Source organism: Ranitomeya imitator, chromosome 1 (assembly GCF_032444005.1).
Source record: "Ranitomeya imitator isolate aRanImi1 chromosome 1, aRanImi1.pri, whole genome shotgun sequence".
In the NCBI taxonomy this organism is placed as follows: Eukaryota; Metazoa; Chordata; class Amphibia; order Anura; family Dendrobatidae; genus Ranitomeya; species Ranitomeya imitator.
Window position 1 is genome coordinate 98,043,395 of NC_091282.1, and position 13,163 is coordinate 98,056,557.

A 13,163-nucleotide genomic window follows, 5' to 3' on the forward strand; every position below is an offset into this window, starting at 1 on the left:
CCAGAAGGCTTTCAAATTATGAATGTCTCAAATGTCATAAAGCAATTTGCCTGACACATGCAAAAATGGTGTGTAATTCTTGCTATTTGCTCTGCAAGTGTGACTTTTCTGGGGAAACCTCAGCATCTACTTCTGATTGAATATGTTTTTAATAGTACTTAAGGTACCTTAAAATTAAGTTTGTGTTCAAAAATTTTCTTTGTACATTTTTTTGAGAGAGTCGAACTGGGGACTATTTGGCGGGAGTTTTGAAAAGTTTGTATTAGTTTTATGTTAAGTAAATGTTTTTTTTTTGCAACTGATTATGTGTAGTCTCTTTTATTACATCCCTATGAAGGTCACTGATCACTTTTGGAGCACTGAAATTGCAAACATTAGATATTATAGGTATTTTTCCAGCAGGCGCCTGACAGGCACATTGTATGTGAACTCGTTAGTCCGAATATTGTATGTGACGGAGGGTTAAAGAAAAACGTTACTGAAACTAGAATCGCCTCACAAAGATCAGGAATTTTTGTTATCTATGGTAACCTGCAGATGGGCTACGTGCTAAGACCTGCACCACAAATAGCCTGCTTGTGGTCTGCCAAATGATTTCTTCTGACTGCTTGGAGAACTGGCAGAAGGCCGACTCCATTCTCACTGCATTTGATAGCATTTGTGTCTCTCAGGTGTGAATACATTTCAATAGAAGAGAATATGGTAGGCACTCTATATGAATACATATAAACAAAACATCAGTAAAAATTATCTATCCAAATAAATGATGGCGACTCAAATCATAATCAAATATCCAAGGAGAACCAAGAGTCAAATACACTGCCGAGAATAATATGACCAATTAGAATAATATTTATTGAAAATTATACAAAATATATTAAAATTTGTACCACATATGTAATAACAAGTGATAAATCCGTGAGTACATAAATACAACAGATCCCAGATCGGACCACCATCAAATATACAACATACAACCAATGTGCTTTGCTAATAAATGTAGCTCCGCTGACAAGCCATGGCATTTAGACTGCCCATTGTAGTTCATATGTAAAGTACCAGTGGTATGTAACAGCCGTCACAACGCCAAGCCGGTCAGACATAAATCAATAGTAATGCACAATAGAGTAAGGTCCAAGGTTTTATTTACCCATAGTTGGTGTGGCAAGTCTCGTCCTGGTCTACTGTGAGTTACCCCAACGCGCGTTTCGCGTCTGGTGATTACCGCTTCCTCAGGGGGCGTGGCCTAATTCGGATCTCCATCCAGTTTATATACAGGTCGTCGCCAATCAGGCGACGATAATGCCGGTTCTAGTGCGCATGCGTGAACTGCATCCCTGCGTTCCAGCCCTCATGCTCCGTCGGCTCTCCACTATCACGTGAGCGGGCTAGCGCTACGCCCACATCACGTGACAAGCAGTCGCCTTTGAACACGGGGCTGAAGATCAGGTGCGTATAAAGTGACTAGTGCCAATAAAAAGTGACAAGTGCTATCGTTCTCAGTGGTCGACCAAATAAGATAGCCGACTACCACAATATAATAGGTCAAATTCTCTACTGGGGATACAGTCCGCCTAACCCCATGGGCTGAAGTCCCCTCCAAAATAGAAAAATGATACGGTTCACGTGCCATAAGGCGCAGTGAATTAAATAGTGCCAGAACAGCCTAAATATGAAACAAAAAGTGAATATGACATTATAAAGTGAGCCATTACATAATGTGGAATTACATAACCTATATTAAAATCATCAATCCTATTGTCTATTCCGAAATACAGGGGCAACCCATGAATAGGAACAAGATAAATGTTTATATATCAGTAAATCACCCATATCTACTTATAACCACACCGACTGATTAGCTTATGTATCAGAACACACCAACAGAGTCACTGTGTGTGCTCTGTGACACGTAACAAATATATCCTTTCATGACACTTTGTAGTCCTCAGTGTGTTCTATTTGAGAAGTTCATGTGGTTTCTTCAGGCATGGATAACCTCCTGTGCCACATCCATGTAGACGCCCCCAATCACGGAAGGCAATCGGAAAGAATCAGACTCACAATATTCTAAAATAAAACAATGACAGAGAAACAAATTAAAATCGATGGCTAAAGGCAAAGGACAGAAAAGCATACCCGACATAATCTATAGGAAGGATGAAAAACCCTGGGTTTCATTAAGACCCATGGGAGCCATGGTGCCCAATAGGGTAATCCAACGGCACTCTCGCTGTGCCAGTACACGCTTAACATCACCTCCTCTTATGCCACAGACGACGTGATCTATACCTCGTGCTTGAAATGTTTTGGGACAACACCCATGAAATTGTCTAAAATGACGTGGTATCGTCTTTAAAAGCGACACATCTGTCACTGTTTTTGCGGCCATGATGTCGCGTACGTGCTCACGTATGCGAGTTCCTAAACGTCGAGATGTTAAGCCCACATAAACTTTTGGACAACCGCACACCGCATAATAAACTACTTGAGTTGTATTGCAGTTGATATGATGGTTAATAGTATAAGTTCTATTACCGTCCACTGAATCAAAAGTAGTGGTCCGACAGATATTTGGGCACGTAATGCAGTTTCCACACGGGAAACACCCTTTGGGTGGTCCCCCCGAGCCAAAGTCGTACATAGTTGTTTTTTTAGGGGCATAGTGGCTGGAGACCAGCAGATCTCTCAAGTTTTTACTTTTTCTGGCAGTCATTGCAGGGTAATCAGTAAGGCATTTAGAGAGCGTTGGGTCACTCCTAAGGATATCCCAATGTTTTTGGAGACAGCCCCTCATTGTTGACCATTCACTGTTGTAAGTTGTGATATACCGTATAACATCATGTTGTTCATTCCTTTTTTGTTTTCTTCCTCCTGAGCATAATAATTCATCCCGTGGTGCATGTCTAGCTCTCAAATATCCCTTTCTAATACTTCTATTACTGTACCCCCTTGCTTGAAATCTACTTCTGAGGTCAGCTGCCTGTGCTTCAAATTTAGCAGTAGAAGAGCATATCCGCTTCACTCTTAGGTGCTGACCAATAGGGATGGCCCTAATGGTGCTATATGGGTGGCCCGAGTCCGCATGTAGCAGTGAGTTGACAGAGGTGGACTTTCTGAAGACATCTGTCTGTAAATACAGATTTTCATCAACCTCAATTTTAATGTCCAGAAAGTCCACCTCGGTCCTGCTTGTCTGATACGTCAGCTTGATGTTATATGCATTATTGTTTAATTCTTGCATAAATTCATGCAACGCGTCATCAGGCCCCTGCCATATGATGAGCAGGTCATCAATGTAACGCAGCCAGCACTGCACATGGTCCACGGCCTGCGGTCCCCCTCCGCCAAAAATCTCCCTCTCCCAGTATCCCAGGAAAAGATTGGCGAAGGAAGGCGCACAGGCCGCGCCCATGGCAGTGCCACGCTGCTGCAAATAAAAAACATCCCTAAAGACAAAAAAGTTTTTTGTCAAAATGAAAGTCAACAGATCCATGACCAGCTCACACATGGCACCATCCCAATTACTTGCACCCAAGAAGAAGCGAACAGCCTCCAGCCCCTGCCTATGGCCAATACAAGTATACAATGACTGCACGTCTGCAGTCACCAGACACATGTTGTCCTCAAGCTGTATCCCATCGATCCGGCGGAGCACGTCCGACGTGTCTCTGACATAGGAGGGGAGCGACTCCACGAGTGGTTTAAGATAATAATCAATGAATTTGCAAACAGGGTCACTCAAACCCCCTATGCCAGAGACTATCGGACGACCCGGCGGATCGATGGGATTTTTATGTACTTTAGGAATGAAGTAGAGAGTGGGAACTCTGGGGAATTTTGTAAGTAGGCCATCCAACACCTTCTTCGGGATAACGCCTCTATCATGGGCATCTGTTAATATCCCTTCAAGTTCATGGAAGAAAGTGTTGGTTGGATTGGAATCCAATTTTTTATACGTTTCTTTATCCCTGAGATGTTTAAATGCCTCTTTTTCATAGAGTGAGTTGGGCCACAGGACCACATTTCCCCCCTTGTCTGCTGGTTTGATCACTAGGTCATCGTATTTGCGTAACTGTTCTAACGCTGTTCTTTGTCTAGATGTTAAATTGTCATTGTTACGTCTTGTGGATATATCTTGGAATTCTTTGATAACCATTTTAGTGAATATATCCACTGCAGGACACAGAGACAAGGGGGGAAAGTTGGTGGACCTGGGCCCACAGTCTCGTGGAAACGTACTCACCGTTGATGTTTGTTCATTAAGTAAATCCTCCAGTGCCATCAATGCCTCCCTCTCCGCGTGACGCGTCATCACTTGTTTGAATACAGCTGTCCTTTTCAAAGATTTTTTTGAAAATTAATTTCCTTGAGAAGAGGAACAGATCTTTGACGGCTGTAAAAAGATCGAATTTATTAGTCGGAGAAAAAGTCAGACCCTTTTGTAACACCTCTAGTTGGTCATTCGTAAGGGCTGGAACGCAGGGATGCGGTTCACGCATGCGCACTAGAACCGGCATTATCGTCGCCTGATTGGCGACGACCTGTATATAAACCGGATGGAGATCCGAATTAGGCCACGCCCCCTGAGGAAGCGGTAATCACCAGACGCGAAACGCGCGTTGGGGTAACTCACAGCAGACCAGGACGGGACTTGCCACACCAACTATGGGTAAATAAAACCTTGGACCTTACTCTATTGTGCATTACTATTGATTTATGTCTGACCGGCTTGGCGTTGTGACGGCTGTTACATACCACTGGTACTTTACATATGAACTACAATGGGCAGTCTAAATGCCATGGCTTGTCAGCGGAGCTACATTTATTAGCAAAGCACATTGGTTGTATGTTGTATATTTGATGGTGGTCCGATCTGGGATCTGTTGTATTTATGTACTCACGGATTTATCACTTGTTATTACATATGTGGTACAAATTTTAATATATTTTGTATAATTTTCAATAAATATTATTCTAATTGGTCATATTATTCTCGGCAGTGTATTTGACTCTTGGTTCTCCTTGGATATTTTATTTTATTTTTTTTTTCTATATGAATACATGTCTAGGCATGAACGCTGGGACAGGAGCAAAAGAGTGATCCTGGGCTCCTTACCCTGACACGCAGCCATGTGATGAGATCATCACTCTGCTGACATCATCGCGCTGCTGTCGTCACTGCTGGGCCAAAGAGTTGGTGAGCACGGCAGGGGAGGTAAGCACACTGTTGAACCTAAGAATGTAGGGACTTTTATTGTACATGGAGGGGTGAGGATTTTTAGGGGACAGGGTGGAAAAGTGTGAGGAGGCACAGTAAAGAAAGGTGGTAGCATGGGGGACAGTAAGGAAAGATGAAGTGTGGCATGGGATATATTTTTATTCATAGAGCATTAAGGTACCTTCACACATAACGATATCGTTAACGATATCGTTGCAACGTCACACTTTTTGTGACGTAGCAACGATCCCGCTAATGATCTCGTTATGTGTGACAGCGACCAACGATCAGGGCCCTGCTGGGAGATTGTTGGTCGCTGGGGAATGATCAGGACCTTTTTTTGGTCGCTGATCACCCGCTGTCATCGCTGAATCGGCATGTGTGACGCCGATCCAGCGATGTGTTCACTGGTAACCAGGGTAAATATTGGGTTACTAAGCGCAGGGCCGTGCTTAGTAACCCGATATTTACCCTGGTTACCATTGTGAAAGTTAAAAAAAAACAGTACATACTCACATTCCGATGTCTGTCACGTCCCCCGCCGTCTGCTTCCCTGCACTGACTGTCAGCGCCAGCCGTAAAGCAGAGCACAGCGGTGACGTCACCGCTGTGCTCTGCTTTATGGCCGGCGCTGACACAGTCAGTGCGGGAAGCTGACGCCGGGGGACGTGACAGACATCGGAATTTGAGTATGTACTGGTTTTTTTTTTAACTTTCACAATGGTAACCAGGGTAAATATCGGGTTACTAAGCGCGGCCCTGCGCTTAGTAACCTAATATTTACCCTGGTTACCCGGGGACTTCGGCATCGTTGAAGACAGTTTCAATGATGCCGAAGTCTTTCCCCTGATCGTTGGTCGCTGGAGAGAGAGGTCTGTGTGACAGCTCCCCAGCGACCACACAACGACTTACCAACGATCACGGCCAGGTCGTATCGCTGGTCGTGATCGTTGGTAAGTCGTTTAGTGTAACGGTACCTTTATACCGTGTTAGTTGTGTTGAAAGACACGGCGTCTGTATGTACTGAAGCAAGACAGATGAGAGGTCAAAGCTCAACAATGCAACCATACTACATTGAGACAAAAGGGATGAGACAGACTCCAATCAGAGAAGATGTCACCTGTATGTTTCCTGAATGTAAAATTTTATTTGTGATACTGATTACATGTAATAATTACTGTGGTTTCTATATAGTCCACAGTCTGGTGATGGCTGGTAACAACTCATAGTATCTCCTTACCATTGTTCAGTATTGTAAAACAATGGGGAGACAAAGAGCACAATAGGGTCTTATCCACGTTACAAAGAGGAGAATATATACCAAAATTTGCTCACCTGGTTAGGATGAGATTAGAGCATATAGATAGCGGCTGCTGCAGATCCACAGGTCTTCACCGATCAGAGAAAATAATGTCTTCAAAAGGAGATTTGTAGTTAAAATTCTGCGCTGCCGCTAAGGGTACCGTCACACTATACGATTTACCTACGATCACGACCAGCGATATGACCTGGCCGTGATCGTAGGTAAATCGTAGTGTGGTCGCTGGGGAGCTGTCACACAGACAGCTCTCCAGCGACCAACGATGCCGAGGTCCCTGGGTAACCAGGGTAAACATCGGGTAACTAAGCGCAGGACCGCGCTTAGTTACCCGATGTTTACCCTGGTTACAAGCGTTAAACTAAAAAAAAACAAACAGCACATACTTACATTCTGGTGTCCGTCAGGTCCCTTGCAGTCTGCTTCCCTCTGCTTCCCGCACTCACAGACTGCCGGCCGTAAAGTGAAAGTGAAAGCACAGCCGCTGTGCTCTGCTTTCACTTTACGGCCGGCAGTCACAGTGCGGGAAGCAGACGGCAAGGGACCTGACGGACACCAGAATGTAAGTATGTGCTGTTTTTTTTTTTTTAGTTTTACGCTTGTAACCAGGGTAAACATTGGGTAACTAAGCGCGGTCCTGCGCTTAGTTACCCGATGTTTACCCTGGTTACAAGTGAACGCATCGCTGGATCGCATCGCTAGATCGCTAGATCGGTGTCACACACACCGATCTAGCGATGACAGCGGGAGATCCAGCGATAAAAGAAAGTTCCATACGATCTGCTACGACGTACGATTCTCAGCAGGATCCCTGATCGCTGCTGCGTGTCAGACACAGCGATATCGTAACGATATCGCTGGAACGTCACGAATCGTACCGTCGTAACGATCGAAATGTTATAGTGTGACGGTACCCTAAGATGAATTTCAGGAGAGTAAAGTTGATTCACAGTGGTTTTATTCAACGCGTTTCAGGGGTCTCATGCCCCCTTCATCAGGAAATACCACACCTATTTCAGGTATTTCCTGATGAAGGGGGCAAATCTCCTTTTGAAGACATTACCATTGTTCAGGACATACTGGGAATTGTAAGTTCATACAATACAAGTATATGTGGTGGAGGCTCTCCAGACATTGCAATTGATCACTTTTACAATATAGGTGCTGTATTCGTGTACTAATGATGGGTTCTGTGTCCCAGAGATGAACGTGCTTTGGTCTGACATGTGCATATCAACCCAAGGAAAAAGCAAAAGACCTTGCGAAGATGATGGTGGAAGCTGCTAAGATTGCGTCAATATCCACAGTGAAATGAGTACTGTATCAACATGGGTTGAAAGGCTGGAAAAAGCCATTACTCCAATTGAAACACAAAAAAGCCAGATTAGTGTTTGCAAATGCACACAGGAACAAATACCTTATTTTTTGGAGATGTTCTGTGGTCTGATGAAACTAAAATTGAATTTTTGGGTATAATGACCATTGTTACATTTGGAGGGAAAAGGGAGAAGCTTGGAAGCCTAAGAACACCATCCCAACTGTGAAATATGGGTGGGAAGCATCATGTTGTGGGATTGTTTTGCTGCAGGAGGGACTGGTACACTTCACAAGATAGATGGCATCATGAGAAAAGAAAGTTGTATGGCAATACTGAAGCAACATCTCAAGACATCAGCCAGGAAGTTAAAGCGTGGGCAGAAATGGGTCTTCCAAATTGACAATGACCTGAAGCATACTGCTAAAATGGTAACAAAGTGGCTTAAGAATAACAAAGTCAATGTTTTGGAGTGGCCATCACAAAGCCCGGATCTCAATCCTATTGAAAATTTATGGGCAAAGCTGAAAAAGGCCGGTGCGAGCAAGGCGACCTACAAACCTGGATCTGCTACTCCAGTTTTGTGAAAAGGAATGCGCCCAAATTACGACCAACTATTGAGAGAAGCTTGTGGAAGGAGATCCCAAACATTTGACACAAGTCATTCAGTTTAAGGGTAATGGTAGCAAATACTAATGAAATGTATGTAGACTTTTGACTTTGTAGTAGGTAATAAAAATGCCTTAAAACATTCCCTCTCTCTCATTATTCTGGCATTTGGCAAATATTAATAATTATAGTAATTAGTGATAAGCGAGTGTACTTGTTTCTTAGGTTTTCCTGAGCACACTTGGGTGATCTCCTTACTGTTCGGAGATTAAGTTTTCATCGCCTCAGCTGATTGATTGATACTAGACAGCTTGATTACATGTGAGGATTCCCTAGCAACCAGGCAACCCCCACATGTACTCAGCCTGGCTAATAGCTGTAAATCATTCAGCTGAGGCGATGAAAACTAAATCTCCGAACACTAACAAATACTCGGAGATCACCCGAACGTTCTCGGGAAACCTGAGCAACGAGGACACTCGCTCATCACTAATAGTAACCCTAATTGAGTTAAAATGGGAAAGGTTTATTTTAATTTCAGGTGAGATATTAATAAAAAACATGCATATGTGTTTTTTTATATAGTGTATGTAAACTTCTAATTTCAAATGTACTGATGGTGTTTCTGGTGAAGTATTCATGTACTAATGATGTCTCTGATGATGTGTTCATATATCAATGGTGGTTCTGATGATGTATTAATCTGCTGATGATAGTTCTAGTGATGTATTTATGTACTGATGGGGAATATGGGGATGTATTCAAATAAGTACGCCTTTCAATTTTGCAGCTCTTTGAATGGGTTCAGTATGTCCTTTGGACCAAAAAGGTTGTGCATCCCTGCCATAGATGATAAACGAAATGATAAAATTTGTATGGATGGATGGACCTGAAAGGTGTGGGTACCAAGTACCACCCACCCACTGATGGAGCAGATTTGAAAAAGTGGTAGTAAGCAGAAACGATGGCCCCCTCTAAAGTCAATGAAGTGCTCTACCAATAGAAGTGCAACAGTTGGAATAGTATGACATCAATTATGTGCAAGCTATATAAGGTCCACACATTCCTTGGCTTCTGTAGCAGGTAAAGAAAAGTGGCCTGCATAAAGGTTTCACCTTCTCCAAATACACTCTATAATCAATGGGCTAATCACCAAAACAGACTGGAATACGGTTATAAATTTGACAGCAGTACACGGTGGCTCAGTGGTTAGCACAGCAGCGTTGGAGTCCTGGGTTCAAATCCCATCAAGGACAACATCTGCAAAGAGTTTGTATGTTTTCTCTGCGTTTGCGTGGGTTTCCTCCGGGTACTCCGGTTTCCTCCCACATTCCAAAGACTTACTGATAGTGAATTTAGATTGTGAGCCCTAACGGGGAAGGGGGGGGAGGGACAGTGATGATAATGTGCACAAACTGTAAAGCGCTGTGGAATATGTTAGCGCTATATAAAAATAAAAGATTATTATTATTTGTGCTTGGGTTGTTCTATTACATAGACTTTGAATGTTTGGGGGCTGCAAGGTGGACCATGGCTTTTAATATAGCATTATTCCCAAGATAGTAAGTTATCCGTTATCTCCAGTGATGTCCATTTTGAGTGGAGTGGAGGGTCGCATGTTTGATCTCTGCTCTATTTATTGTCTGTAGGACTAACAAAAAAAAGTCTAGTACAGCAAGTCGCTATTTCAGGCAGTCCCATGGATCCTAACTTGTTAGAGTGGATGTCTGCTCTGACAAAATAGTGAGGGCTGCAGCCAGTCAGCAGCTGATCGGTTGCAGTGGTCACAAAACAGAACAATGTCACTTCATCCATGGATGCTGTGGGAGGTGAGAAATCAGTGTTTTAATTTTCTAGGTAGCCCTGAATTGTTTTATTCAGGCAATGAACAGTAGTGGACAAGCCCATTAAGTTTTAGTGGGAGTGTTTTTATATTTTGTACAAATATGATTATTGGACAATTCCTAAATTATTTGGGTTAAATCACTTTTTTTAGCTTTACTTTTTATATGTTTCCTAGAGGAAACAAAAAGAGGGAGACGGGTAACATACAGGATGAGGTGTGAGATATTTAAAAACAATATAGCATTGAGCTCCCAATTTAAGGATAAACATAGAAATTTTAGCATTTAGTGACAGATATTCTTAGAGATTACGAACTACTTAGATTTAAACTACAGAAGCACGAATTGCGTGATTACTAGGATATGTGTAGCACAGGGACATGGTCAGCTTACTGACATTCAGCAGGATGTGCTGGTGCGTCGCACTCAATAAGATTTTTTGCTTTCCTAACAAAAGCCAATTTATCTTTCAACATCCTCTTTGTGTTGGCCCTCCTATGGACATGGGCATTTCAAAAGACAAACAATATTCAATGGAGCACACAAAAATATTGTGATTTGTATGATTTTCCTGTCCATGGGTGTGAAAAGGCTTCTTAGCTAATAATAGAATTTCAGACATTCCAGGAAAAGCAGAGGTGAGATTTTTTTTTAGGCTGATGTAGTTTATCTTTATATAATGATTCAGCACAGGCTACATAGTATATTAGCTTGTATAGTTTTATATATTTATTGGTATAACTCATGTTTTTGTATCTCCATAATTGATAAGCGAATAGCGACTGCAATTTTAAAATCTTCTAACATTTGTAATAATTGTTTAGTAGTAAGGACATTATTTTTAAAACACATACCTCAGGTGCTGCAGGTTCTAGTTCTTTAGAGGTACCAATATGCGGGATGATAATTGGCCAAATTGTTATGGGTTCATCTGGTGAGGTGGATTCTCCAAGCCACAGATCAGGGTAAGTAACTCAAACTGAAGGCAATGGCTCAGTGGACAGGATTTGCCGGGGGCGGCATGCGATTTAACAAGGTCCAGGACAACAGGTATGTAGAACGGAAGGAAGACAAGAAGGGCAGAAAAAAAAACAAAGACAGAGACAAGATAATGGTTATGCTCAGGAACTGTAGGTATATAGACAGTCTAGCACTCTCAGCCAACAAATGGTTAATGACAGTTGTATGCTACAAGCAGACAGATGGTAAAAGGCAGGGATGAAGGCATTCATCAAAAAAAAAATGGTTAACAGTATTGAACAGGCAAACCTGCTTGCAGAGAAGATACACACTGTTGCAGCAGCATTGTAGTGTGAACAGCATCAGTATAGCACGGAAGAGTTTGTTATGCTTACAGCAAATAATTGGTTAAAATGGATGATGAGGAAAACTCCTGAAATACACTTGGTAACTGAATATTAAGCTTGCTGAGTACTCAGGCAGTGCCATGGCGGTAACTCGCATGCATTCCCTCCACCATGCTACTCACTGCATTTGCCATTCTATCTGGCCACTGCGCTGAGTCCATGCAGCACTTTTAACTCACCTGCATATCCCGGATGTCTCCACATGGCTATAGGGGCATGACTAGATCACGCTGGAATTTAACAATGCTCTGTCCTGCAGGGTTTGGATTCCACAGCCAATCACCATACAGCAGGTGCAATATTAGGCTGTACTGCCCTCCACAGCATTAGCTAAGCTTAGGTTTCTGGTTCCTGTCAGTCTTAGCAATCAGTCTCACCTGTAACCAACCCTGTGAGACGTCTCACCTGTAACCAACCTGGCTCGTTAACTGTTTTGTCTGACCTCTCCCTCCTGACCCTGGCTTAGTATTCTGAACCTGTGCTGTCTGCCCTGACCCCAGGCCATCTGATTATGCTTCTTTCACATCTCTATTCTATCATGTATACCTGCTCTGACCCGTGGGTCAGCTGCTGCCGACTCGGGGACTGTCCTTGAGTTGTGCCTAGTGTCTACCGGCGGCCCAACCTATCTTCACCATCAGAGGCTCTAGTGAATACTCAGTAAACACTTAGTCACGCCCCTTCAGGGTAAGCCCGGACCATGGCGCAGTGGGTCCACACCCATCAGCGTTACAGGCAGTCTGCCTTAAAAGGCTTTTGGTGATGGTTTCAAAGGAATTTATTGTGTTACTTAGAAAAACTCGGCGTAGACTACAGCAAAGAAATGCAGCCATAACAGAAGGTAGTTAAGAATACTTAGTACCAAGTATTGTCTTATTTGCAGTTGGGTTATTAAATCAGGGCTGACTGATCCTATTAACAATCATTAATTCCTATGAAGTTTACATTAGCCCACTTAAAAGTGAATTAATCAAGAGTAGTTTGACTTATCATTAGAAACAGAGGTATGCCTGTCTAAACTTAGGTTTAGGCCAGCTTCGTGCATCCATGATTCATGGACTATGCTCATATTGGAATACCGAATTCAATTTCCAGGTCCCTTAACCTGAGTTAATTGAAGCAGTTAGCTCAGGTCAGCAGAACTTGCGATCAAGTCAGTATTCAGATCAGAGCATAGTTTAGAATGCAAGCAAGGACTGGGATCACTGCAGCAGGATGCTCCACCTAGCAACAAGGAAAATGACTACTGTAGGAGGGAAATAGGAGTGCAGCAAAGGCCAGACAGATGTTGGTGGTAGGGGACGCTATAATTAGGCAGATAGACAGGGTCATCTGCCACTGAAACCGTGAATGCCGAACAGTGTGTGGTCTGCCAGGTGCTTGGGTTTGACATTATGCGGATCAGTTAGACAGATTGCTGGGTGGGGCTGGGGAAAACCCAGTGGTCAAGGTACACATTGGTACCAATGACAAAGTTAGAGGTAGGTTG

The 13,163-nt window shown here is 43.0% G+C and overlaps 1 long non-coding RNA gene across 1 annotated transcript; it reads right to left on the reverse strand.

Moving 5' to 3' along the window:
* Nucleotides 1-896: 896 nt before the first annotated feature.
* On the reverse strand, nt 897-11,862 carry LOC138657629 (uncharacterized). Its single transcript, XR_011317099.1, has 3 exons — nt 11,162-11,862; nt 4,247-4,396; nt 897-2,070 (listed from the first exon to the last, which is right to left on the reverse strand). It is a non-coding gene; the product is annotated as an uncharacterized lncRNA (long non-coding RNA).
* Nucleotides 11,863-13,163: the final 1,301 nt, after the last annotated feature.